Source organism: Moschus berezovskii, chromosome 17, assembly GCF_049115385.1.
Source record: "Moschus berezovskii isolate FMDL1 chromosome 17, NW_MosBer_1.0, whole genome shotgun sequence".
Taxonomy (NCBI): domain Eukaryota; kingdom Metazoa; phylum Chordata; class Mammalia; order Artiodactyla; family Moschidae; genus Moschus; species Moschus berezovskii.
In genome coordinates, this window is record NC_142476.1 from 46,858,259 (window position 1) to 46,886,224 (window position 27,966).

The window sequence follows — 27,966 nt, forward strand, 5'->3', positions numbered from 1 at the left end:
GTTCAGAAGCCTCTCCTTTCCTGTCTCTACTTCCCTATCTGTATCCAAGGATCCATCCGTCCTGGTCTTAGCCACTCGTGGAATTAGCTCCAGAGTGTGCAGTTCTGGACTATCTGGTTTGTCAACGTCTTTGAAGAACCAGTTGTCTGAAAAGAGTGAAGGATCTTAGCTTCCCTCCAGCAGAGCACGTAGAAGGTAAGCATAGGACATCTGATATCTCAGGTGTAATTCCATGCAATTATGAGATCATATCTCTGAAAGGGAAAAGGCAGATAAATATATCCTTTAATGTTTTGTTCACTTGTTAAAATGCTAGTTAGCACCATTGTTTGTTATTCAGATAATTTTGTCATTTAAATAGGTTTTCAATACCTCAGTATTGCTCAGTTCAAATTTCCTAAAGCTAATTAAGAATGTCAGAAAAATACAACTCAGTTAATACCAAGAATTTGAAAGTCTAAAGGTACTCCTTAAATTTAAGTATAACATTTCAAGAAGATTCAACCTTCTTTAATTAATCAAGATTTAATGTCCGCTTCCAATAAAATTAATTAATAAACAAAACAAAAAAAATCCTCAGAACAACTCAAGCTATAACATACTTCAGTTGAAAATTGAATTTTACATTGCATCTGCCTTGAGAAGTGCTACATCTTAGGGATTTTTAAAATAGAAGTAAGAACAGGACAACTACAGAAAGTTCTAATATAAACATCCAATCTAATATGAACGATCCTCATGCGTGGATTATATGAGCACCTCAGAACTCAAAGACCTCAAAGATAAGAATTATCTTATTCAGGGTAATCTGGTGACTCAGTCCAGTGACATATGCTTTTGTCAGTGTCACAGGAAAATGACAGTGCTGGAATTTTAGTATTTATTTCAAGTAATATGAAATGCCATTTTTTAAATGACATCAGAATTCTATTTAAAGTTTTTCAAATTCATTAGATGGTATAACTGGAGATGAAAACTGAACCTCCATAAGCATTCCATCTCTTGGAGTCTGATTTGTCCAGGCTTTGCACCTCCTTCACATCTACACCCCTCCCCAGCAACCATTGGAGCCCTGTGAGCTCACAGATCACAGACCCTAACCACTGTCCCTGAGTTGGGGGGATTTGTCTTAGGATGGTGGTAAGAGGACTTGGTGGGGAGGTGCAGGTGGTAAGTGGTGATAAGGATTGGGAGAGCTTGGAGTAAAGATGTCCAGCTTGGGTGGATATCGGGAAGGATTCAGAGGAGAAGGGTTGAAGAGTCAAAAGGCTAAGCTAATTGCCAAAAAAGTCTAAAATGCAATGATGTTACATTCACAAACATAATTCAGTACCTAAAAATACTATAATATCAAAAGGGAGTGAGGAGACTTCAGGAGAGTAATGGTACTGCTCACTATTTTGATTAGAACAATGGTTTCATGGATGTATGAACACGCAAAGCTTTTCTAATTGCACACATTTCCAAAAATTTTTATTTTGGCTGTTCGGGGTCTTAGTTGCAGCCTGTGGGATCTTGGCTCTTCAGTCTTTGTTGAGGCATGCGGGATCTTTAGTTGAGGCATATGGGATCTAGTTCCTTGATCAGGGATGGAACATGGGCCCCCTGCATTGGGAGCGTGGAGTCTTAGCTACTGAATCATCAGGGAAGTCCCTAATTGTACACTTCCTAATGTGTGCTTTATTTTTTGTCTACTTTATGCCTTAAAATGTGTGTGCTAAGTCATTTCAGTCGTGTCCGACTCTTTGTGACCCCATGGACTAGCCCACCAGTCTCCTCTCTGTCCATGGGATTCTCCAGACAAGACTACTGGAGTAGGTTGTCATTTCCTCCTCCAGGGGCTCCTCCCAACCCAGGGACTGAACCTGAGTCTCTTACATCTCCTGCATTGGCAGGTGGGTTCTTTACCAGCACCACCTGGGAAGCCCTTATGTCTTAATAAAACTCTTTAAAAAATATTGTACACAATAATGGTAGAAACCTGTACTACCATTGCTAGCTCTGTCAAAATCTGAACAGGTCAACCTGATATTGGGCTTTCTGTTTGGACCTGGGAAGAGTCTGGGCCAGTGATTTATTATAGAAATAAATTCTTTTGCCAGGTCACGATGGCCTCACGATCTTAACTGCCTTCAGTGAGTTTTTTTCATGGGAGCTGGGAATTAAACAGAGGGCTCCGATTTGTGTTTTAATTTTAATTAGTCCTTGCATGCAGGTGTTGGGGAAGAAAAAAATGTTTCCTCCACCCTCTTAGGTTCTGTACTGAGGGGCTTAGAATTAAACAAAAAAAGACAGTGGAAGGGGGGCAGAATATGCACGTTTAAAAAACATTTACGTAGATGAGGGTTCACAGGAACAAAGTGGAACTCAAAGAATCAGTAGATTTGGAGATATCATAAAAGATATCATTTTTAACCAAGGAAGGAGAGTTTGGGCTTCAAGACACGATAAATCCTGGGGAAAAAATATATGGGGGAACTAATGGAAGATAAAGGTTCTTATAGTCAGGGCTGTTGCATGTTTGTTTAAATATTGATTTATTTATTTGGCTGTGCCAGGTCTTTCTAGGTGGCACAGCTGGTAAAGAATCCTCCCGCCAATTCAGGAGGCACAAGAGATTCTGGTTCGATCCCTGGGTTGGGAAGATACCCTGGAGGAGGAAATGGCAACCTACTCCAGTATTCTTGCCTGGAAAATCCCATGGACAAAGGAGCCTGTCAGGCTACAGTCCATGGGCTTGCAAAGAGTTGGATATGACTGAGCCCAGCATATGCGCGCGCACACACACACGCACACACACACACGCGCGTGCATACACACACACACAGACCAGGTCTTAGTTTCAGCATGCGGGGTTCCCTGACTAGGTAGCAAACTCATGCCTCCTGCACGGGGAGCACAGAGTCTGAGACACGGGACTGCTAAGGTAGTCCCCAGGCAGGTCTGTTTATGCCATCTTGTCTTGGTGTCACTCTTCATCTCGGTCATGAGTTCTCTCCTCTTCTGGTACAGGGGTGGGGTGGGACCGTGGGATTTGGAAAGTGGGAGTGGGGGCAGAGGACACTTTCACACTTGCAAATGTGTGTCCTGCTCTTAGGCTGTTAAGGGGAGAGCAGAGAGCTTCTCCTGCATTTGCTGATTCTCAATTGCTTTCAACTCAAAATAATTCTTATGTCAAAGAGGAAGATTTTGGGGTGGTGAATTCTGATCTCCTTCCCAGGGAAGACCACCAGGAACTGAATTTCGAAGGCTTTGTGTCTCAGCTCCCCACCCATGTTACTGTCACTTGATCACGGGACACAGAGTTACAGGAGCCTCATGCCAGCCTGGAGGACAGAGCAGGTGCCTCCTCTGGGGTTGGCATTTTGCATCTTGACTATCTCCTTGTCTGTGTCTCTGAGTCTGCATCCTGCTCCCTCCATCTTGCCTGGGGCACCCTGTTTGGTCTGACTTTCCAAATTCCTCCCTCCTTGCTCTCACATCCTGAGCTGGGGCTCCAGGAATGGCTTTTATCACTTTAAAAACATTGTGCAGTATTTTCCCTCTTGACGTTGTTTCTGTCAGATGCACATTGTGTCTGAGTTCACTGACTTGACACACTTTACAAACACTGAGAATTTAGTTTTCCAAGAAAAAAAAATCTATTTTCTTCTGTTTAATATTGTCCATATAACATCCTCATACTTAAATAATATCCCTGTCCCCCTTCTTTTAAAGAAGGAGCTTGGCTCAAAAACCTCAAAAGCTGTGGCCACCAACTGAGATCCTAAAATGACCTAGAAGTGGAGCTGGGTCAGCGTGAAACAAAATAAACCCCTTTCCAAGAAGTTCAGCCTTGGAGAAGAGCGTTTGTGAACAAAACCGCAGGCCCCTTGCCATCCTCCGCCTTTCTGCTTTGGTTGGCTGCAGTCCTGTCATCTTTCCTCCTAATCAAAACAATGCCTCTGAGACGATGCGGATTTTTACATTTTTTCCTTAAAAAAAAAATTCTGTATCTCAAATATTTAAGAATTCAGTATAGAATATACCTTTGAAAAAGTACATGCTGATGTCTGAAACACAGTCCTCCAACCACCATTGAAAAAGATTCAATATCTGACACACGTCTCAGAATTCCAAGGTCACAGATTTCTTAAACTTTGTAAGAACAGCCAGACCAGCTTACACGTGTTAAAATGTACTACAGTTTAAAAGGAATAGGAAGATTTAAGTAGTTTTCTTTGCTTTTCTGGAATGTGAGTGTGTTCATCAGATTCCTGCCCCTCTTAGTTTTTTTCTCTTTCTTTTTAATCCTTAAGAAGAATTGAAGAATTGGCCAGCTCTCACCCAACCCTGCCCACCACCCCATTTTATACTTTCATAGTCTGGGAAGGGGGGTCTTTGGGAGGGTCTTCAGGGTCTTTTCCATTTCCTTAACTCCCCCTTCCACCCCAAATTTTATCATGAGCCCTTTCAAACAAACCAGATACACACAGTGAATAAAGCAAGGCCCAGTCAGTTCAGTTCAGTTGCTCAGTCATGTCTGACTCTGCAACCCCAAGGACTGCAGCATGCTAGGCTTCCCTGTCCATTACCAATTCCCCAAGCTTGCTCAGATTCACATCCATTGAGAAGGTGATGACATCCAACCACCTTATCCTCTGTCATCCCCTTCTCCTCCTGCCTTCAATCTTTCCCAGCATCAGGGTCTTTTCCAATGAGTCAGTTGTTTGCATCAGGTGGCCAAAGTATTGGAGCTTCAGCTTCAGCATCAGTCCTTTCAATGAATATTTCAGGCCCCCCCCATCCAGTTTATTAATCATCGCTGTTTCTCAATGCTGTTTCATCATCCTGCACACGGGACATAATTTTACCCATTAACACTTCGTTATGTGCCTGGACAGAAGAAGACTTTTTCTTTTTTCTGTGGTTTTTGTTCGGTCACTGAGTCATGTCTGATTCTTTGTGACCCCAATGGACTACATCATGCTAGGCTTCCCTGTCTCTTGGGGTTTGCTTAAATTCATGTCCGTTGAGTCAGTAATGCTATCTAACCATCTCATCCTCTGCTGTCCCCTTATCCTTTTGTCTTCAGTCTTTCCCAGCTTCAGGATATTTTCCAGTGAGTAGGCTCTTCGCATCAGGTGGCCAAAGTATTGGTGCTTCAGCTTCAGCATCAGTCCTGCCAATGAATATTCAGGGTCAATTTCCTTTAGCATTGACTGGTTTGATCTCCTTGCTCAAGAGTCTTCTCCAGCATCACAATTTAAAAGCGTCAGTTCTTCTGTGCTCAGTCTTTCTGAGGGCAACACCATTGTCAACCTAACACAATTAACAAAATACCTGTAAAATAGTAAAAAACAAGAGAGTTCCAGAAAAACATTTACTTCTGCTTTATTGACTATGCTAAAGCCTTTGACTGTGTGGACCACAACAAACTCTGGAAAATTCTTAAAGACATGGGTATACCAGACCACTTGACCTGCTTCTTGAGAAACCTGTATGCAGGTCAGGAAGCAACAGTTAGAACTGGCCATGGAACAACAGACTGGTTCCAAATCGGGAAAGGAGTACGTCAAGGCTGTATATTGTCACCCTGTTTATTTAACTTATATGCAGAGTACCTCATGAAAAATGCTGGGCTGGATGAAGCACAAGCTGGAATCAAGATTGCCAGGAGAAATATCAATAATCTCAGATATGCAGATGACACCACCCTTATGGCAGAAAGTGAAGAACTAAAGAGCCCCTTGATGAAAGTGAAAGAGGAGAGTGAAAAACCTGTTTTAAAACTCAACATTCAGAAAACTAAGATCATGGCATCTGGTCCCATCACTTCATGGCAAACAGATGGGGAGACCGTGCAAACAGTGACAGACTTTATATTTTGGGGCTCCAAAATCATTGGAGATGGTGACTGCAGCCATGAAATTGAAAGACACTTGCTCCTTGGAAGAAAAGCTATGACAAACCTAGACAGCGTATTAAAAAGCAGAGATATTACTTTGCCGACAAAGGTCCATCTAGTCAAAGCTATGGTTTTTTCAGTAGTCATGTATGGATGTGAAAGTTGGACTATAAAGAAAGTGGAGCACTGAAGAATTGAAGCTTTTGAACTGTGGTGTTGGAAAAGACTCTTGAGAGTCCCTTGGACTGCAAAGAGATCAAACAAGTCCACCTTAAAGGAAATCAGTCCTGAATATTCTTTGGAGGGACTGATGCTGAAGCTGAAACTCCACTACTTTGACCACCTGATGCGAAAAACTGATTCCTTGGAAAGACCCTGATGCTGGGAAAGACTGAAGGCAGGAGGAGAAGGGGATGACAGAGGATGAGATGGCTGGATGGCATCACCAACTCAATGGACATGAGTTTGAGTAGACTCCAGGAGTTGGCAATGGACAGGGATGCCTGGCGTGCTGCAGTCCATGGGGTCACAAAGAGTTGGACATGACTGAGCGACTGAACTGAACTGTAAAATAGTGACTGCTTAGGTCAGAGTGAACCACAGCCAAGCATCTGGGATGGGATCAGGACCACCGTAGGCCGGCAGAGTTGGTGGACTGGGAGAAGTGTTGAGTGGGGACAGAGGAAGACAAGCTGGAATCCACTGATTGCTCTGTGCCTCTGTCCTGCATGGCATCATCATAACCTTGGAGAGCCTCTGTCTCCCAAGTCTGGTGATAATTCCTCTCTTGGCCTCTACTAACCCAGAACTACTTCAAGAAAGGTATCTACAGAAATACAGATCCAGCTTGGCCAGGATGACACAGTACAAACTGCTGCAATCATCTGATACCCAACTGAGTTCAAATTTCCCCCAGGGTCTCAATAATGGGGTTTTACAGTTTATGTGTTCAAAATTGGATCCAAACAATATCTACATATTGCATTTGACTGTTTGATCTCTTATGCTTCTTTCAAGCTGAAATAACCCCCTCCTTCTTTTTTTCCATGATGTTTGTTTGTTGGAGAACCTGGGTTGTCTGTCCTGTAGAAAGTCCCCACATTTTATGGAGGTTTCTTAAAAAAGTAAAAATAGAGCTTGTGATCCTATAATCCCACTCCTGGCATGCATCTGGAGAAAAAACATGATCCAAAAGAATACACACACCCCACTGTGCATTGCAGCACTGTTTACAATGGCCAAGACATGGAAGAAACCTAAATGTCCATCGACAGAGGAATGGATAAAGAAGATGTGGTACAGATATACAATGGAATATTACTTAGCCATTAAAAAGAATGAAATAATGCCATTTCCAACAACATGAATGGAACTAGAGTGTCACACTGGATGAAATAAGTCAGAGAAGGATGTTCCTTGTATGTGGAATCTAAAAAGAAATGATACAAATGAACTTACTTACAACACAGAAAGACATTCACAGACTTAGAGAAGGAAAGTATGGTTGCTGGGGGGAGGGAATAGTTAGGGACTTTGGGAAGGTCATGTACACACTACTATATTTAAAATGGATAACCAACAAAAATCTACTGTATAGCACATGGAATTCTGCTCAATGTTATTTGCCAGTGGGAGTGGGAGAGGGTTTTGGGGGAGAACGGATACATGTATACGTATGGCTGAGTCCCTCTGCTATCCACTTGAAACTATCACAACATTATTAATCAGCTATACCCCAACACAAAATGTTATTGGTGTTAAAAAAAAAGACTGCAACAATTTTTAAAAAATGAATGATATTACAGTAAGACAATGGCCAATCTAATTAAAGTCCTTGATGCCAGGAAAGATTGAAGGTAGGAGGAGAAGGGGGCAACAAAGGATGAGATGGTTGGATGGCATCACCGACTTGGTGGACAAGAGTTTAAGTAAGCCCTGGGAGTTGGTGATGGAGAGGGAAGCCTGGTGTGCTACACTCCATAGGGTTGCAAAGAGTCGACATGACTGAGTGGCTGAACTGAACTGAACTGAACTGAATATAATTAACTGATGAAAAATATACTGAAGCTTCAAAGTTAAAAATAAATAAATAAAATGGATAACCAACCAGGGACCTACTGTATAGCACATGGAACTCTGCTCAGCATTACATGGCAGCATGGATGGGAGGAAGGTTCGGGGGAGAATGAATACATGTATATGTATATGTGTATGTATGGCTGAGTCCCTTCACCGTTCTCCTGAAACTACCACAACATCGTTAATCAGTTCTACCCCAATACAAAATAAACAGTTAAAAGTTTGGGGGAAAAAAGAAAGTCCCCACATTTGGAATTTGGCTGATCCCGTCCTCCTGTGATCATGGTAGTGAGGTCTAGAAGCTTGAGAGGGTTCTGGCTTTTGTTCTTGTTCTGTTTTGGCAAAATGACCTGAGGTTCCTTAGGTTTTTGACTCACTCTGAGATCCAGAGCTGTCCCACATCCCAGACTGATAGGGTTGGGAAAGCCAGGAAGCAGTCAGTGGGCTACTCTATCCTAGGTCAGCTTCCTTTGAGTCATCACTGGTCATGAATGGTCTCCTCTAGGGAACTGGGGAAACTCTACAGGTATAATTCTTTCAACCACCCCTGGCCTCACACCGTGGGCTCATCTGTTTCCATCTTGGCAATAGTTAGTTCACTGGTTCTTCTTTCAACTAGCTGAATATTGTAAGAATGGTGATGCCCATTTCATTTTTGACACCATCTTGGTATGTTGGTTGGATTAGCATCTAGTGGGAAGAGCCCACATACATGCCTTCTTTATAAGATTAGGTTAAAGTCCCTATTTTTTGAACAAAGGCTATTGAAGCTCATAGGAAGTAGGGCAGCCTTTCCTTCCCAAGGGTGGAAACAGATGTACAGTAAGACCCCAACATATGAATGAGCTCCATTTTGAGAGTGCTTTTGTAGGTCCAACAAATTAGCCTAAATACTCAACTAACACAATCAGCTATATAATTGTTGCCTGAAGTGTGCCAGGCTTCCCCATCCTTCACTACCTCCTGGAGTTTGCTCAAACCCATGTCCATTGAGTCAGTGATGCCATCCAACCATCTCATCCTCTGTCATCCCCTTTTCTTCCTTGTCTTCAATCTTTCCCAGCATCAAGGTCTTTTCCAGTGAGTCCATTCTTTGCATCAGATGGCCAAAGTATTGGAGCTTCAGCTTCAGCTTCAGCATCAGTCCTTCCAATGAATATTCAGGACTAATTTCCTTTGGGATGGACTGGTTTGATTTTCCAAGGGACTCTCTAGAGTCTTCTCCAACATCACAATTCGAAAGCATCAATTCTTCAGCACTCAGCCTTCTTCATGGTCCAACTCTCATAGCCATACATGACTACTGGAAAAATCACAGCTTTGACTGTATGGACCTTTGTTGGTAAAGTGATGTCTTTACTTTTTAATTTGTGGTCTAGATTTGTCATAGCTTTCCTTCCAGGGAGCAAGGAGCAGCTATATAGTACTATACTGTAATAGGTTTATAATACTTTTCACACAAATAATACATAAAAAGCACAAAAAATAAAAGAAACATTTTAAATCTTACAGTACAGTATCTTGAAAAGTACAATAGTATAGTCCAACAGCTGGCACACAGGAGCTGCCATCGAATGAAGAGGCAAGAAAAGTTATTTACTGGGGAGGAATAAGAGGTGGGAGATGGCAGAGCTGATGGATCATCAGCAGTAAGAGATGGAGGACAAGCTGCAATGTCAGTCACACCTGACACTGATGGAACGCATGTTGATATCTTTGGAAGTTCAAAACTTGAAGGTTTGTATGTAGGGGACATACTGTATTCTGAGATACAACTCAGAGTAAATTCCCAGGGACCAAAATGGACGCCTCCATGGACTCAAAGTGAAAGTGAAAGTCACTGAATCATGTCTGGCTCTTTGCAACCCCATGGACTGTACAGTCCATGGACTTCTCCAGACCAGAATACTAGAGTGGGTATCCTTTCCCTTCTCCAGGGGTTCTTACCAACCCAGGGATCAAACCCAGGTCTCCTGCATTGGAGGTGGATTCTTTACCAGCTGAGTCACCAAGGAAGCCCAAGAATCCTGGAGTGAGTAGCCTATCCCTTCTCCAGAGGATCTTCCCAACCCAGGAATCGAACCAGGGTCTCCTGCATTGCAGGCGGATTCTTTACCAACTGCGTAATCAGGGAAACCCATGGACACGAAGGGGCCTGTCAATACAGTCCCTGCTCCTTTCTATGTCCTTGAACTTTTTATACCCTGGGCTCATTATCCTCACTGAAGAAGAGCTTGTTCCAGCAGTCACAGTGGTGTTCAAGAAAGTGCTTATCAACGTTGGACTCTCTTGTTTCTTGAACCAAACTCAGTCTCAGGTCACGTCCTCACTGGATAAGAGAAATTGAAGTTGGTGCCTGGGTTTCCGTGAACTCTAGCTCTGGTTCCAGATGCCCAACGTTTCCCAGCATTGACCCCAGGACTCTGGATGAATGCTCCTTAAAATGAATGTTTCATGCAGAGTTTGGTGTGAGGCCCATAATCCCATTGTAAGAAGATTGCATTAATCCTTTGAAGATTTTCGTGGAAAAGAAAGTAATTAAAATAGTTTAGTAAAAACAACTGGCTGTGTGAGGATGCATCTCTGGGACAGACTTCCAGGAGGTTTGAGCATATCTCATCAGCACCTAACAGGTTCACAGGCTTTCTGACAGAGAATACATGTCAATGCGTGCTCAGTCAGTCAGTAGTGACTGACTTTTTTTTCACCCTATGGACTGTAGTCCACCAGGTTCCTCTGTCCATGGGATTTTTCAGGCAACAGTACTAGAGTGGGTTGCCATTTCCTACTCCAATATATATCAATATTTGAGCTAAAGCTAATTTCTGACCAGAATTCTGACTGGAGCAGACAGGGATGGGTTCCTGTGGTTTATACTGGGGTCACTTGGAAAAGGTGGCTCAGCTGGTAAAGAACCCACCTGCCAATGCAGGAGACATAAAAGACATGGAATTGATCCCCAGGTCGGGAAGATCCCCAGGGGAGGGCATGGCAACCCACTTCCGTATACTTGCTGAAGAATCCCATGGAGAGGAACCTGGCAGGCTACTGTCCTCTTGGTTGCAAAGAGTCAGACACAACTGAGCGTGCACATGGCAGCAGCACTGGTTAGAACTGAGTTTAAGCAAAAGGGAATGCATTAGAAGGGCCACACTGGCTCTTAGAAGGATGTGCGGTGTGGGCCCTGGGTTTGGAATGGAAATGATGCAGTTCCAGTTCTGGTTCTGGGAGCCCTGGAAGCATGTCCCTTCAAACCCTCAATGGGAGGCCTGAGCCAGGGTTTTCAGTCCCATCAGGTTGCCCTGAAGGGGAAGAAGCAATTCCATAAAAGGAAGTTCATCGGCCATCAGGATGGCAGGAAGATTACAGGGAGACTGAAACCTGATCAAGTCCACTCGCCCGTACCGTAAAGCAAGAAAACAACGACCAGCTTCCTCTTAGGAATAAATTTAGTTCTGGGCTTAAAGGAAAAAAAGAAAAAAAGTCTAAAACCTTGAACCTAAAGGAATGCATTTGCGAAAATCTAGCTTCATAAACAATGCCATGAAAGACCAGAAGGAAGGCTGTCAGATTGGGGTGTTTGTGTTGAATTTCTCAATTTACCACATTCCAAGAGCAGAATTTGTACTCATTGGTGGGGAATGTTTCCAAGGACACCCAGGGTCAAGGAAATGTGGTCGTTTGCATGTTGAAACCCAGAACTGTATGTTTCTACAGCTGCTGTCTTACCAACTCTCTGGGGGCGCAGGCTTAGTTCATCTTGGCCGAGGGACAGCACGGCTGAATATCTTCTCTGGTCACAGAAATTACAGGACATCTGAGCAGAGTTAGACAGAGCGGGCTGGAAAGATGGGCCCTGAGCTCAAGGATCTGAGATATCAGCAAGACAGTTGGTAGGAAGTGACATTTGTCATGGTGGACCCAAAGGTTTACATCCTTAAAGACAGCAAAGTGACATGCTTCCATTTCTATTATTTAAAGTAAGACAGTGACTAAACTTAACCTTTGGTTGGTTTTATCTGGGCCCTGAGTGGTATCAACACCTTGGGCCCTCAGTCTGGTACACAGAAATCATTTTCATTTTTAAATTTCTTTTTTTAGAACAGATTTTATTCTACTCTATTTTTTGGCTGTGCCACATGGTATACAGGGTCCTAGCTCCCGAGCAAGGATAGAACGTGTGCCCCTGCAGTGGAAGCTCCTAGCCACTGGACCATCAAGGAAGTCCCCATTTTTAAATTTCTATCCATAATGCCTCTCAGATTAAAGAAAGCTTAAGGAACACTGATGATGACGAAAAAAGGCTAAATGGCAAGATGTATGTGTATGTGTGTGTGTGTGCTCAGTCGAGTCTGACTCTTTGTGACCCCATGGACTGTAGCCTGACAGCCTTTTCTGTCCATGAAATTTTCCAGGCAAGAATAGAGGAGTGGGTAGCCATGCCCTTCTCCAGAGGATCTTCCCGACTCAGGGAGTGAACCTACCTCTCTTGTGTCCCCTGCATCAGCAGGTGGATTATTTACCACTGCACCACCAGAATGATAAAATTTCCTCAAATTGGCTATAATATGGTTTCCCAGCTTTCTTAGTTGTTTTCATCAGATCCAAATTAAAATTTTCCAAAATTATAAGCCAAAAATATAGGACAATGACGTCCAATCTTGCTTGCCATTTTTTAGGAATAAAGATTATGCACACCCAGGTCGTGTTTTTACTCAGGGGTACTTTCAACTGGTAGTCTGGAACCTTCCCATTTGTCATTTAGAAGCAAAAATAGTGTGATTTATCTATAAATAAAAACCTCAGTTATTAAAACCCAGTTTTAAAAATGCAAAAATTTCCAAATAATCCATAAAAATCAGTTCTTTTTTTGATGCCATCAATACATACTTAACTTTGAATCTACATTTGCCACAAAATATATTGCTTTAAAATTTAATGATAAATTATACTTTTCCTAAAGGAATTCCTTTAGAGTAAATTAAGCATGAGGCTCCAGGTTCAATCCCTGGGACTCTCAGTTGGAACTTAACTTCTTGTGTGGCATTCCCTGGTGGCTCAGACCATAAAGAATCTGCCTCCTAATGCAGGAGACCCAGGTTTGATCCCTGGGTTGGGAAGATCCCCTGGAGAAGGGAATGGCAACCCACTCCAGTATTCTTGCCTGGGAAATTCCTTGGACAGAGGAGTCTGGTGGGCTACAGTCCATGAGTTCCCAAAGAGTAGGACATGACTAAAGAGTATGTCGTTCCTTAAATGTGATAAAATTTAAATAAATATTGTTAATATAAGTTGAGATTCTGTGATTGTGTTTGAAATTTACCATTAATCCCCCCACTACCATCCCAGCAACCTAAATAAAAAATCACCTGCAAATGCTATCACCTTGCTGTGCAAATCCTGCCCGGCAACTTTGCTGTGTCGCTTCATCTCACTGTCTGCCAGAATGCTGCCCAGCAGGCCCTTCACATGGAAGATCTGAGACTGCCACTCAAACCAGCTCTGGCTGATGGAGGCACAAAGGCACAGGTGGTCCTATTGTTCAATTGCTAAGTCGTGTCTGACTGTGCAACCCCACGGACTGCAGCATGCCAAACTCCCCTGTCCTCCACTAATTCTCAGAGTTTGCTCAAACTCATGTCCAGAGGTGGTCCTGAGGGAGCTCGAAAAAATGGGCAAACAATCTGAGTCACCTGGGCTCAGAATAACTCCAGGACCTGGGTGGAGCTATAATCTGAGCTGAGCTATAATCAGCCTCTTCAGAAGTGCAAATTCCCATTTTCTCAAAGCTTTTGAGATGAGTTGCCAGGTGGACTTCTAGAACAAATTTGGAAACCTTGTGCATTGGCCCATGTGCCTCCTCCTTCCGTCGCTGCTCCACGCTGGGCTCCCTGATGGCCCCTTGTCTGTGGTCTCAGCTCTACCCAAGATTCCACGTTCAGGTCCATCTGAACCTTGACTTGTCAACAGCATCTGGTGTGGACAGTCACTCAGGCGTGATTAGGCAACTTCACGTGACTCATGAATCCTGGGACCAGGCATCCCTAGGAGTCATTGCTTTTGGCCCTTGCATGTGGCAGACACTGTTACTTGCCTATTTAATAACCATTATCTCCTTTTCTCTAATTGCTGTTATTATTTAGTCACTCAGTAGTGTCCGACTCTTTCAGACCCCGTGGACTGCAGCATGCCAGTTTTCCCTGTCCTTTACCATCTCTCGGAGTTTGCTCAAATTCATGTCCATTGAGTCAGTGATGCTATCTAACCTTATCTCATCCTCTGCATTCCCCTTCTCCTTTTGCCTTCATCTTTCCCTGCACCAGTCTTTGTCAAAGAACTCAGTGTTGACCATTCTAGGGTTGTTCCCCATTTGAAGCAAACTGGCAAGGTAAAAAAGTGGGTGCCTCATGAGCTGACCACAAAGTTTTAAATAATGTCATTTTGAAGTGTTTTATTCTCTTATTCTACACAACAACAATGAACCTTTTCTCCATTGGATTGTGATGGGCGATGAAAAATGGATTTTATGTGAATACCAGTGATGATCAGCTCAGTATTTGGACAGAGAAGAAGCTCCAAAGCACTTCCCAAAGCCAAACTTGCACCAGAAAAAGGTCATGGTCACTGTTTGGTGGTCTGCTGTCTGTCTGATCCATTACAGCTTTCTAAATCCCAGCAAGACCATTACATCAGAGAAGTATGCTCAGCAAATCAATGTTGTTGTTAATGTTTTTCCGTTGCTCAGTCATGTCCAACTCTTTGTGACCCCATGGACTGCAGCACACCAGGCTTCCTTGTCTTTCAGCACCTTCTGGAGCTTGCTCAAATTCATGTCCATCCAGTCCATGAGGCCATCCAATCATCTCATACTCTGTTGTCCCCTTCTCCTCCTGCCTTCAATCTTTCCCAGCATCAGGGTCTTTTCCAATGAGTTGGCTCTTGGAATCAGGTGGCTAAAGTATTGGAGCTTCAGCTTCAGCATCAGTTCTTCCAATGAATATTCAGGACTTATTTCCTTTAGAATTGACTGGTTTGATCTCCTTGCAGTCCAAGGGACTCTCAAGAGTCTTCTCCAGCACCACAGTTCAAAAGCATCAATTCTTCGGTGCTCAGCCTTCTTTGTGGTCCAAGTCTCACATTCGTACATGACTCCTGGAAAAACCACAGCTTTGACTAGACGGACCTTTGTTGGCAAAGTGATGTCTCTTCATTCTAATTCACAAATCAATTAGATGTACTGAAAACTGTAATTCCTGCAGGCAGCAACGGTCAACAGAAAGGGCCCAATTCTTTTCTATGAGAACACCTGACTGCACATTGCACAATCATGACTTTAAAAGATGAACAATTTAGACTATGAAGTTTTGCCGAATCCTCCATATTCACCTTACTTCTCACTGACTACCACTTCTTCAAACATCTCGACAACTTTTTGCAGGGAAAACCCTTCACAACCAGCAGGATGCAGAAAATGCTTTCCGACAGTTCGTTGAATCCCAAAGCATGGATCTTTACACTACAGGAATAAGCAAACTTATTTCTCCTTGGCAAAAATGTGTTGATAATAATGGTTCCTATTTTGGTTAATAAAGATCTAAAACTAGATTTGAACCTAGTTTTAATGATTTAAAATTCACTGCCTGAAACCACAATTATCTTTGCAATCTAAATACTTTGCTTTTGTGATACACCTCCGCCTTATCCTCTTCCTCTTTGTTTTCATCTTCCTCCTTGGAATATGGCCATGAAACTGGAGCTGGAGCAGCCACCTTGAACCATGAGGTAAGAATCCACAAAGCTGAAAGTTACATGCTAAGGATGGTAGAACATAAAGATAAAAGGAGTCTGGAGTGGCATGTTGTGAAGGGTAGGCCTGCTCTAACCTTTGTGGGGCCTTGGCAAAAGTACAAACAAAGCCTATATACTATGCCCAGTTTTTTAAATTATCAATCAAGTGTACAAGCTGTTAAACAAAATATGTTCCATTCTCTCACCTTGACAGTATACTTCATAAAGAACTTCAAAAAATATGCATAAAGATACGGCTTTTATATGACTTAAAAGTCAGCAAATTATCCAAGAAACCAAATATTTTGGTGTTCTTTTCAGTTTTCCACTGCAAATTAGTTCATCATGAATTATGACTCAGGGTGTACTGGGCCTTGCGATCAGCGTTCTGAGCATTAGATATCATTGTAGAGGGGTGTGGACGTAATGACATTGGATGATGCACACTGAATGGATCACCCAAGGAACACCAGAACAAAATCTGGCAGTTTTGTTATTGATTTTTTTAATAAAGTAGATTTTATTTTGGGCTTATTTCATGATATGTTAAGCAAGAATACTGGAGTGGGTTGCCATTTCCTTCTCCAGGCTATCTTCCTGACCCAGGGATCAAACTTGGGTCTCCCGCATTGCAGGCAGATTCTTTACCATCTAAGCCACCAGGGAATCCCCATGATATGATTTATGTTCTTTTCAAGAAAAAAAAAATTACCAACCCCTTTTATTCTTGTTAGTTTGGAAGATTTTTTTGGCTTGATCCTAAAGGATCACATTTTTTCTCTTTTTGGACATCTTGTGCAGTGCTCTGGAAATGGAGCGAAGCTAAATAATTATGAAAACAGTTTCATAAGATAAAGTTTAAAGAAGTTCTTTATAAAGACACATGATGGATGACAGCTTTCCCTTTCCTAAATGGCAGTTGCACAGGTCAAGCAGAAGGCAAACTTAATAGGTAGCTATTATGTCAAACCACAAAGAACTTTTGAATTCCGTGGTGGCAGATTCTCTGACCTCACCGCCAACACGCAGAGACTTAAATTTTCTTGCGGTTTCAGATTCAGAAATGCAGTATTTCCATCACCCTCCTCCAATGAATTATCAAAGGGAAATGCTTCCAGAATCATCAGTGTGAAGGCAGCTATGCTTCAGAACAGCGGTTGAACGTTTACAAGGGTTCAGCTGATTTCCACAAGCATTAATGTGCAGGGAGCAGACATTGGGGCTTTCAGGAGACAGTTCATATTGATATCCCAGAGTCTGGAAAGTTCCCCCAAGCCCGGGAGATCAGCTTGGACATGATCCACAGTTTTAATTCTGGAAATTTCAGTTTATTTCTACTTCTGGTCTAGACTAGACTCTGGCTACAGTCCCAGACACTCACTTTTTCTATCACTGCTCTTTCAGGAAGATAGAACCCACATGTGAGAGGAAGAACTGAATTGTGTCCCCCTGAATCCATAAGTTGAATTTCTAACCCCCAATAAGACTATATTCAGAGATAGGGCCTTTAAGGAAGTCAGGTTAAATGAGGTCATAAGGGTGGGGCCCTAATCCAACAGGACTGGTGTCTTTATAAGAAAAGGAAGAGACACCCTAACTCTCTCCCCATCTCGTGAGCACACAGCCAGAAGGTGGCCATCTGCAAGCCAGGAAGGGTGCTCGCACCAGAACCTGACCATGCTGGACCTTGACCTTGGGCCTTCAGCCTCCAGAACTGTGAGAAAATAATTTCTATTGCTGTCTGCCGTGTTGTGTCATGGAAGCTGGAGCAGACTGCTACAGTGTGGTTTGCCCCCAGTTCATTTCTAAGTTAAATGTGGTGCATGTGTGCGTGCTAAGTTGCCTCAGGTGTGTCCAACTCTTTGTGACCATGGACTATAGCCTGCCAGGCTCCTCCGTCCATGGCACTCTACAGGCAAGAATACTAAAGTAGATTGCCACGCCCTCCTCCTGGCCCAGGGATGGAACCCAGTCTCTTATTAAGTCTCTTGCATCAGTAGGTGGGTTCTTTACCACTAGCACCATCTGGCATGATCCCCTAAATTCTCCCTTCCCAGGATATTGTATAGAAATTTAGGTGCACCACTTGTTCAAAAATATAGACTATTTTATGTTTGGACTTTGCTTTTTCTGATACCCTGGCAATTGTTATTTGAATGTGAAAGTAGAATGAAACATTTAATTTATTTATTTAGGTCATGCAGAAGGATACGTCATGGGCAAGGCTGCCACCCAGTTGAGACTTCCCCCTGGACTTGAAGGAAAAAGGATTGGGTGAATTATAATGGTAATACCTCTGATAAATGCCTTTTAACTCACCATATGTGATCAAATTGGTACCTCATATTAACTCTTAGAGGCATATGGCACACATAAAATCTGTCTGTTTCAGAGATGCTAAAAGTGAGGCTGCTGCTGCTGCTGCTAAGTCACTTCAGTCGTCTCCGACTCTGTGCGACCCCATAGATGGTAGCCCACCAGGCTCCGCCGTCTCTGGGATTCTCCAGGCAAGAACACTGGAGTGGGCTGCCATTTCCTTCTCCAATGCATGAAAGTGAAAAGTGAAAGTGAAGTCGCTCAGTCGTGTCCGACTCTTCGCGACCCCATGGACTACAGCCTACCAGGCTCCTCTGTCCATGGGATTTTCCAGGCAAGAGTACTGGAGTGGGTTGCCATTGCCTTCTCCAAAGTGAGGCTAAGAGAGGCTGAAGCCTTGGCCAAAATCATGTAGCTGCTGGTGAGTGCCCAAACCTAGACTCCCTGCTCACGTAGGGGAAGATGAATGATTATGCTGTGTGGTGCTGATTAAAGGGGTTATTGGGGGAAGTTGCCATAATAAACTGAACTGTGTCATGTCATTTAAAGAGGCTCCATAAGGAGAGAGTCTGGCTGTGCTCCCCTCCCCACTACACCAATGCCTGCAGTCCGGGCACCTCCATCACTGGTGACCTAAAACCCATCCACTCTTGGCAGCAGATGCTCAGATCCTCAGATCCTTTCTCTGTTACTCCCTTTCAAAACAAGAAATATTTTCAAAGACATAGACCCATTCGTTATCTCTCTGAGTCATTTCTAAAAATTGTAAGAAAACTCTTGGTAAAAGAAGTCATTCAATTGGGCTGTGCCCCATGGTTTGTTTTTGAGATGGCAGAAAGTATCTTTTATTCTCCCTCCATCCACTGGTGGAAATCTCTCTCAAAATAAGAAGAACACAAAACCAAAACACAAACTCAGTCCTAGTTGAAACAGGAGAGAAACATGCAACTGAGCTGTTATTGGTGATGGGGGTGGGCAGGATTGGTGATAGAGGGGGAGGAGGGCAGATGGAGGCAAGGAGCCCGAAGCCTGTGGAGTAGAGGGGAGGCCAGGTGAGAAGGGGAGAAGACAGGAGCCCTTGAAAACCGCCTGCTCACGTCTTTTTAGACTGCACCCTGTGGCATGTGAGATCTTGGCTCCCTGACCTGGGATCAAACCCATACCTGTGCAGTGGAAGCACAGAATCTCGACCACTGGGCCTCCAGGGAAGTCCCTTTCTTTCCCTTCTTTTCTCCACCTGCTCACTTTCTTTTTTCTTTCTTTTTTTTTTCTGAACTGCAGGGCATGCAGGATCTTAGTTCCCTGACCAGGGGTCAAACCTGTGCCCCCTGCAGTGGAAGTGTGGAGTCTCAACCACTGAATCACCAAGGTAGTCCTTTTTTTCTTCCAACTTGCTCACTTCTGCTTAGGCCAGAGGTTCTTGCCCTGGCTACATCCAATCACCCAAGGGACTTTAAAAACGCTGATGCTCAGGCCTAGCCACAACCCTCTCCCCTCGCTCCCCAACTCACGCCACCTCTCTGGGATTATGACTTGCATGGCTGGGGACACTGGGGAGAAGGATCTGGACTCCATCATGCTCCCCTCCCTCTCTGCTCCTCAGGCTCTGCCAGCCTGCGGAGAGCAGATGTCCCATCGGTCTCGCCCATCTGGGGAGGCTGCCGCTTTCCGGCACAGCTGGGTGAGTGCACTTAATTCTAGGGTATAGAAGGATGATGCGCCCTTGGCTGGCAGACAGGGAGCCGCCTCCTCCAAACAGGCCTGGCAGTGAGAAAGCTGCTGTTCTGATCTCCATCTCTCTTACTACAGCACCCACCTTTCAGCTGGCTCTGTATGCTTTCTCAGGAAGCTGCTGGAAGATGTGGTCCACGAAGGGGAGGGAGGAACCTGAATAGCCAAGAACGAGGAAGAGGAAGTCCCAGGAAGGCGGGCTTAGAGGAGCAAAGAGAATTTCCAGGGTGGTGGTGAGGGGAAGTCCAAGGACAAATTTATGGCACTTGCCAGGGGAACGAAGTTTAGCCACAATCAGTGAGCCTGGGTTCCAGGAAGGAGTCCCTTGGAGACAAAAATGGAACCAACTGATTATCAGTTGGGAAGAAGGAAAGTTAAGGGATGAGGGGAGAAAGTACAGATAGGAATAAAACAAAGGAAATCCAAAATATAAGGCAACTATTTTTGAAAAGGGAAAGGGACTTGCCTTGCAGTCTAGTGGTTAAGACTACACCTCCAATACAAGGGATGCTGGTTTGATCCCTGATCAGGCAACAGTGATCCTGCATGCTGTGTGGCCAAAAAAAGAAGAAAGGAAGAAAATAAGGAAACTATTAACTTTGAGACAAACAAGAAGTTGCAAAAGAAAGAAACTATAATCATAGTTTATTACTTGACTCAGCAGTGAACAATGTTTCACATGGTCTTAATAGTATAGATTTTAAAGACTGATTTAACCAAAAGTAATGCTGTAACTATAATTGGGTGTCAAAGCACTAAATTCTCAGCTACCATAATGGGAAGACAGTAGATGGTATCTAAGTTGGATTAGTCAAGACAGAGTTGTAAATCAACTGTGAAAGAATGAAAGTGTTAGTCGTTCAGTCGTGTCTAACTCTTTGGGACGACGTGGACTGTAGCCTGCCAGACTCCTCACTCCATGGAATTGTCTAGGCAAGAATACTGGAGTGGGTGGCCATTTCCTTCTTTCTGACCCAGTGATTGAATCTGCATCTCTTATATCTCCTGCACTGGCAGGTGAGTTCTTTACTGTTAGGGCCACCTGGAAGCCTGTAGAAGTGTGTGTGTGTGTGTGTGTGTGTGTGTGTGTGTTAGTTGCTCAGTTGTGTCTGATTTTGTGACTCCAGGGACTATAGCCTGCAGGCGCCTGGGTCTATGGAATTTTCTAGGCATGAATACTGGAATGGGTTGACATTTCCTCCTTCAGGGGATTTTCCCAACCCAGGGATCGAACCTGCATCTCTTAAGTCTTCTGCATTGGCAGATGTGTTCTTTACCATTAGCACCAACTGGGAAGCATTGTAACAACATGCTAAATGGCTTCAGTCATGTCCAACTCTTTGTGACCCCATGGGTTGTAGCCCGCCGGGCTCCTCTGTCCATGGGATTCTCCAGGCAAGAATATTGGAATGGGTTGCCATTTCCTCCTCCAAGGGATCTTCTGGACCCAGGGATCAAACCTGGGTCTCCCATATTGTGGGCAGATTCTTTACCAATTGAGCCACCAGGGAAACCCTTGTAAACCTGTACTTAAAAGTAGGGAAATAACTATCAGAAGAATCTGCTAAGAATTAGAAGTATCCACACAACAGTCTGCCCGTGATGCAGGAGTTTCAGTTTCAGCTCAGTCGCTCAGTTGTGTCCGACTCTTTGTGACCCCACAAACCGCAGCATGCCAGGCCTCCCTGTCCGTTACCAACTCCCGGAGTTCACCCAAACCCATGTCCATTGAGTCGGTGATGCAGGAGACCCAGGTTCAATTCCTGGGTCAGGAAGGTCCCCTGGAGGAATGCATGGCAACCCTCTCCAGTATTCTTGCCTGGAGAATCCCATGGACAGAGGAGCCTGGTGGGTTATAGTCCATATGGTCACAAAGAGTCAGACAAGACTGAGTGACTAACGCTTTCACTTTTCACACACAAAAAATTAGATGTAGACATGATATCAAAAACAATCCTCTTCTGGGGAGGAGAGTACAAACGCAGGGTTTTGAAAATGCATTTGAAATCAAGAGATTAGCAACTGAAAACAACCACATATCTATAGAGACTGCTATCCAAAAACGTCATGGCAACTGCAAACCAAGAATCTAGAATAGATATACACACACAAAAGACAAAGAAATCCAAACATAACACTGAGGAGAAGAGAACAAAATTGCAATAGGAGAGAACAAAAAAAAAAAGGTGTAGGTGGGGGGAAAGACCTACAGGGGTTGGAAGTATCCAATGAAATTAAATGGGGCAAGTGATCACTCTTTTATTTTGGTTTTGTAATGAGCCTTTTAACACTGTTTGACGAGATAAGCCTACACACACCCAAACCAGCCACCCATGTTTCACCTTAATAAAAATGGAAAAACAGTTTGGGTATATTCAGTTCTGATCTCCTGCCCAGATCTCAGAGAAGGCAAGTGTAACCCAATATACACCCCCAAGAAGAACTTCTACTGTCTTTTTAATCTCTGACTTATAACCAAGCTGTGCATACTCTACCTGCATAATTCCAACGTATTGTTAGGAATAAAAACAATTAGCTATGTATTAAGAATTCTGCAATGTCTTGGCTAGCAGAAAGTACAATTCTGTCTGCTTATTTTTGATAAGCAGTTATTTAAAAAATTTTTTGATTTTATTGTAGTTGATTTACAATGTTATTAATTTCTGCTGTACAACAAAGTGACTCAGTTATACATATGTATGTGTTCTTTCTCATATTCTTTTCTGTTTATGATCTATCACAGGACATTGAATATAGTTCCCTGTGCTATATAGTAGGACCTTGTTTATCCATTCTCTATAGAATAGCTTGCACCTGCTAATCTAAAGTCTCACTCCACCCCTCCCCAACCCCTCTCCACCCTTGGCAACCACAAGTCTGTTCTCTGCATCTAGGAGTCTTGATGAACAGCAGTTTGGATTTTATCCCAGCTAGGAAGCAGGAAAATTTGGTGTCTGTAATTTTCATGCATGTTGAGGTAAACCCCTGTTGAGTTCTCTACCTGACACAGCAACGCTTGGTCCACATCGTACTTAGAAAGTGCGTGGGATGCTCTAGATTCCCAGAGCTGGAGGCAAGAGAGTCATCCCACAAGTTGGTTCTGTTAGCCAGATCTGTGGTAAACCTGATTCTACTTGGCAAGGTTTAAAAAGTGAACTTTGTAGTATGAACTGTTATGCATATTTCAATACAAACTTGTATTCCTATTTACTTAGAGGCAGCTTACAATAAAGTGACAGTAATGAAAATCAGTAAAAATCAGTTTCTTTCTTCTTCTTACTAATCGGTAAAAATTGGTGGCTCAGGGGCAAAGAATCCACTTGCCAAGCAGAGATGTGGGTTTGATCCCTAGATCATGAAGATCCCCTGGAAAAGGAAATGGTGACCTGTATTCTTGCCCGGGAAATCCCATGGACAGAGGAGCTTGGCAGGCTACAGTCCATGGGGTCGCAAGGGTCAGACACAATTTAGCGTGACTAAACCATCACCACTAAAAATTAAAAGCAATCAAGATATTCTTTTGTAAGCAAATGGATAACCAAATTGTGGCACATCCATGCAATAGAATATTATTCAGTGATAAAAAGAAATGAGCTCCCAAGCCACAGAAAGGTATGGTGAAGCCTCAAATACATATTACTAAGTGAAAGAAACCAGTCTGAAAAAGCTACATACCTCCTGTATGATTCCAATTGCATGACTTTCTGGAAAAGCAAAACTAGGGAGATGGTGGAAAGATAAGGGTGGCCAGGGGTTATAGGGAAGGGAGAGGGTATGAATAGGTGGAGCCAGGGGATTTTTACGGCAGTGAAATTTTTCAGCATGATACTTCGATGGTGGACACATGATATTTTGTGTTTATCAAAACCCTTAGAGCACAGCACAGAGAGTGAACCCTAATATAAACTATAAGCTTTAATTAATAATAATGTATCATTACTTGCTTATCAACTGTAGTAAGTGTACCATGAATGAAAGGTGTTAATAATACGGGAAACTGTATACAAGGAGAGGAAGGGGAGATATGGTAATTCTCTGTACTTTCTGTGCAGCTTTTCTATAAATCTAAACAGTTGCTTGAATGAATGAATGAATTCATTAACAAAGAATTAGTACCTCAGTGAAACCCAAAAATCATTAAAATAAGAGTCAAATGACAGGTAAAATTACAATGAAGGACTCAGGGTAAGAAAAGGTACTGAACTGAACACTGACCTTTACTCTGAATTCTCCAACAAGAAAAGGATGGATTGCACAGCGTATTGTCTACAAAGAGGAAATGGACTAGTCTGTCAGGTGAGACAGATAGACTTGGAGAAGAATTTATTCTTAAGAGACAAACAACATAATGGGGGGATGACCTTGATTGGGATTTCATAGAAATTTTTAAATTTATTTTTAACTGAAAGATAATTGCTTTACAGTGTTGTGTTGGTTTATGCCATACAATGATGTGAATCAGCCATAAGTATACATATGTCCCCTCCCTCTGGAACCTCCCTCCCACCTCTACCCCATCACACCCCTCCAGGTCATCACAGAGCACCAGGTTGAGCTCCCTGTGCTATACAGCGACTTCCCACTAGCTATCTATTCCATACATGGTAGTGTATATGTTTCTATGATACTCTCCAAATTCATCCACCCTCCTTCCCCTGCTGTGTCCACAAGTCTGTTCTCTATGTCTGCATCTCTATTCCTGCCTTGCGAATAGGTTAATCAGGTAGAGGGTATAAAGAAAAGGGAACCCTCTTGCACTGTTGGTGGGAATGTAAACTGATACAGCCACTATAGAGAACAGTATGGAGATATCTTTAAAAAATTGGAATAAAACTACCATCAGTTCAGTTCAGTTCAGTCACTCAGTCGTGTCTGACTCTTTGCTCTCCCACGGACTATAGCACACCAGGCTTCCCTGTCCATCACCAACTCCCAGAGCTTGCTCAAACTCATATCCATCAAGTCTGTGATGATATCCAACCATCTCATTCTCTGTTTTCCTCTTCTTCTCCTGCCTTTAATCTTTCCCAGCATCAGGGTCTTTTCCAGTGAGTCACTTCTTCACATCAGGTGGCCAAAGTATTGGAGTTTCAGCTTTAGCATCAGTCCTTCCAGTGAATATTCAGGGTTGATTTCCTTTAGGATTGACTGGTTGGATCTCCTTGCTGTCCAAGGGACTCTCAAGAGTCTTCTCCAACACCACAGTTCAAAAGCATTAATTTTTTGGCACTCAGCTTTCTTTATAGTCCAACTCTCACATCCATACATGACTACTGGAAAAACCACAGCTTTGACTAGATGGACCTTTGTTAGCAAAATAATGTCTCTGCTTTTTAATATGCTGTCTAGGTTGGTCAGAGTTCTTCCAAGGAGCAAGTGCCTTTTAATTTCATGGCTGCTGTCACCATCTGCAGTAATTTTGGAGCCCAAGAAAATAAAGTCTATCACTCTTTCCATTGTTTTCCCATCTATTTGCCATGAAGTGATGGGACTGTATGCCATGATCTTAGTTTTTTGAACGTTGAGTTTTAAGCCAGGTTTTTCCCTCTTATCTTTCATTTCATCAAAAGGCCCTTCAGTTCCTCTTTGCTTTCTGCCATAAGGGTGGTGTCACCTGCATATCTGAGGTTATTGATATTTTCTCCCTGCACTTGCAATCCCACAACTGGGCACATACCCTAAGAAAAACATTACTGAAAAAGACACATGTACCCCAGTGTTCATTGTAGCACTATCTACAACGGCCAGAAAAAGGAAGCAACCTAGAGGTCCATCAAGAGATGAATGGATGAAGAAGTTGTGGTACATACATACAAAGGAGTATTACTAGACATTTTATACCAACCCCCTGATTAAAAAAAAAAAAACGTCCCGGAGTGTCTGATGTCACATAGTAGTTAATAAAGGCAGATTTGTGAGACCAAGTGGAGTAGAGAACAGAAATATTCTTCTGCTGGGTGAATGCTTACTATGATCCCATCTTATGAATACCCATTTGCCCTCAGCTTCTAAGCTGAGTCAAGGCTGAGCCACACGGTTTTGTATGCACACACATTTCCTTATCTGCTCAACTGTTTTTTTAAAAGGGCTGCTTTAAAAATCAACACACAAGCAGTGTTCTTGCTATGATAGACTTAGTCTTTCATAATATAATCCCCTTGCTCCTTTACTTGCTTCTGCAAAGGAAATCACAATACCGTAGAGGTTAGAACGGAAGGGACTTGGCCCATCAAGGACCTCCCTGCCCCCCACTATTACAAATGAAGGAACCCAGACAGGTATAAATGGTTTGCTCATTGGCACAGGGCTAGTTACCAGCAGAGCTGGTTCCAGGATCCAGATTGATATCAGTTAAGTGATATGCCTGACCCTTCCACTCACAGGAAATTACTGCTCTGGGTCGGGCCAGATTCTAGGGCATTCATCATGATGTGGGCGTGGACACCACGCAGGAGGAGGAGAGCACGTGACTGCCTGCAAACAAGCTGCCTGATTGCCATTGCACCGCCCACCATCCTACTCCAGCCAGCTACCCGCTCCAAGACATGAGCTCTTTGGGCTGCAGGGTTTTGAGCAGCCACACAGAAAACCCCGTTTCACCAGATGGTGGCAGACCTAGGAGTGGTGAGATGGTTGTCAGCTTATAGTTGTGAACAGGGCTAGGAAACTTTGATCTCCTGACCCTCTTAACACCCTGCACCCCTCAGCTGAAACGATGACTTTCTACCACTCAACCTGAAAGGAAAATCTTGTCACACATCCTGCTGGCCTCATGCCATGAGTGTGGACAGGGAGGAGCCACAACTCTGTCAGCAGAACCCCAGCTGCTGTGACTTGGGTCTTTGCCACCGGTGGCCAGTGCTGATGGCCCTGGTGGGTGTGTTTATTTTGCCTGGCTGGGGAGAAACCCCACTGGAGACACTTCCAGATTGATGCTGGTTTCAAACCTTTTTTTTTTTTTTTTGTAACTAAGAAGTGGTAAAGATTAAATTAAATGAATCTTAAGTTTAATGAATCAAACCCAATAAAGAATGCCGATTCTCTAAGTTTCCTGCTATTGTAGTATACAATGATGGCAGATTCTGTTGTGGATGGTGGCTCTGGGGTAAACAAAGCCTGGGATTTTTTCCATCCCTGAGGACAAAGAACTTTTCAGGAGCATCTCTGGCCTCTGGGGAGCTGAGCTGCCAGGATTGATGGATGAGTGGCATTTCTCTGCCCACTGACCCCGTGGACTCTGTGCAGGAATTATTATTGGAGCTGCTGGCTCTATCCTAGGACGGACAGCCCAGAGAAAGCAGGCCATACATAAATACAAATGTCATTTTGTGAAGACAAAATCCACACTACATGTGAAATAATTCTATGGTCAAAAGTGAGAAATATAAACTTCATTTTTATCTAGGAAACAAAGGTGGATGTGATTATGTTTTGCTCTTTGAGATCTGCCATTTCTTTTTCTTTTTAAATTTTTTGAGTTCTCTATGTTTTTTTAAATTTTTTATTGAGGTATAGTTGATTTACAATGTTATGTTAATTTTATGCATACAGCGAAATGAATCTGTTATACTATATATGCATGCATGTGTGCTTAGTCGCTCAGTCGTGTCTGACTTTTTTGCAGTCCTATGAACTGTAGCCTGCCAGGCTCCTCTGTCCATGGAATTCTCCAGGCAAGAATACTGGAGTGGGTTGCCATGCCTTTCTCCAGGGGATCTTCCTGACCCAGGGATCAAATCCTGTCTCTTACGTCTTCTGAATTGGCAGGTGGGTTTTTTCCCACTGGTGCTACCTGGGAAGCCTTATACTATATATATATATATATATATATATATGTCCACTCTTTGTTATGCTCTTTTCCCATATAGGTCATTACGTAGTATTGAGTAGAGTTCCCTGTGCTATTCGGTAGGTCCTTATTAGTTATCTGTTTTATGTTATAGTAGTGTTATATAGTGTGTATGTGTCAATCCCAATCTCCAGATTTATCGATCCCCTCCTACTCCTGACTGCCCCATAACCATAAGTTTATTTTCTACATGTTTATCTCTATTTCTGTTTTGTAGATGAATTCATTTGTAACCTTTTTTTTAGATTCCAAACATGAGTAATATCATGTGATACTTGTCTTTCTCTGTCTGACTTACTTAGTGTTATAATCTCTG

General features: G+C 43.1%; 1 long non-coding RNA gene across 8 annotated transcripts; it reads left to right on the top strand.

Annotated features, from left to right (window-relative positions):
* On the top strand, positions 1-27,966 carry LOC129551488 (uncharacterized). 8 transcript variants are annotated; one of them, XR_008685087.2, is made up of 8 exons: positions 2-195; positions 15,723-15,748; positions 17,379-17,470; positions 17,950-18,041; positions 18,147-18,491; positions 19,352-19,439; positions 19,674-19,751; positions 26,185-27,966. It is a non-coding gene; the product is annotated as an uncharacterized LOC129551488 (long non-coding RNA). The 8 variants fall into 8 exon arrangements; XR_008685085.2 differs by having other exon boundaries at positions 1-195; positions 19,352-19,751; XR_008685089.2 differs by lacking the exon at positions 19,674-19,751 and having other exon boundaries at positions 3-195.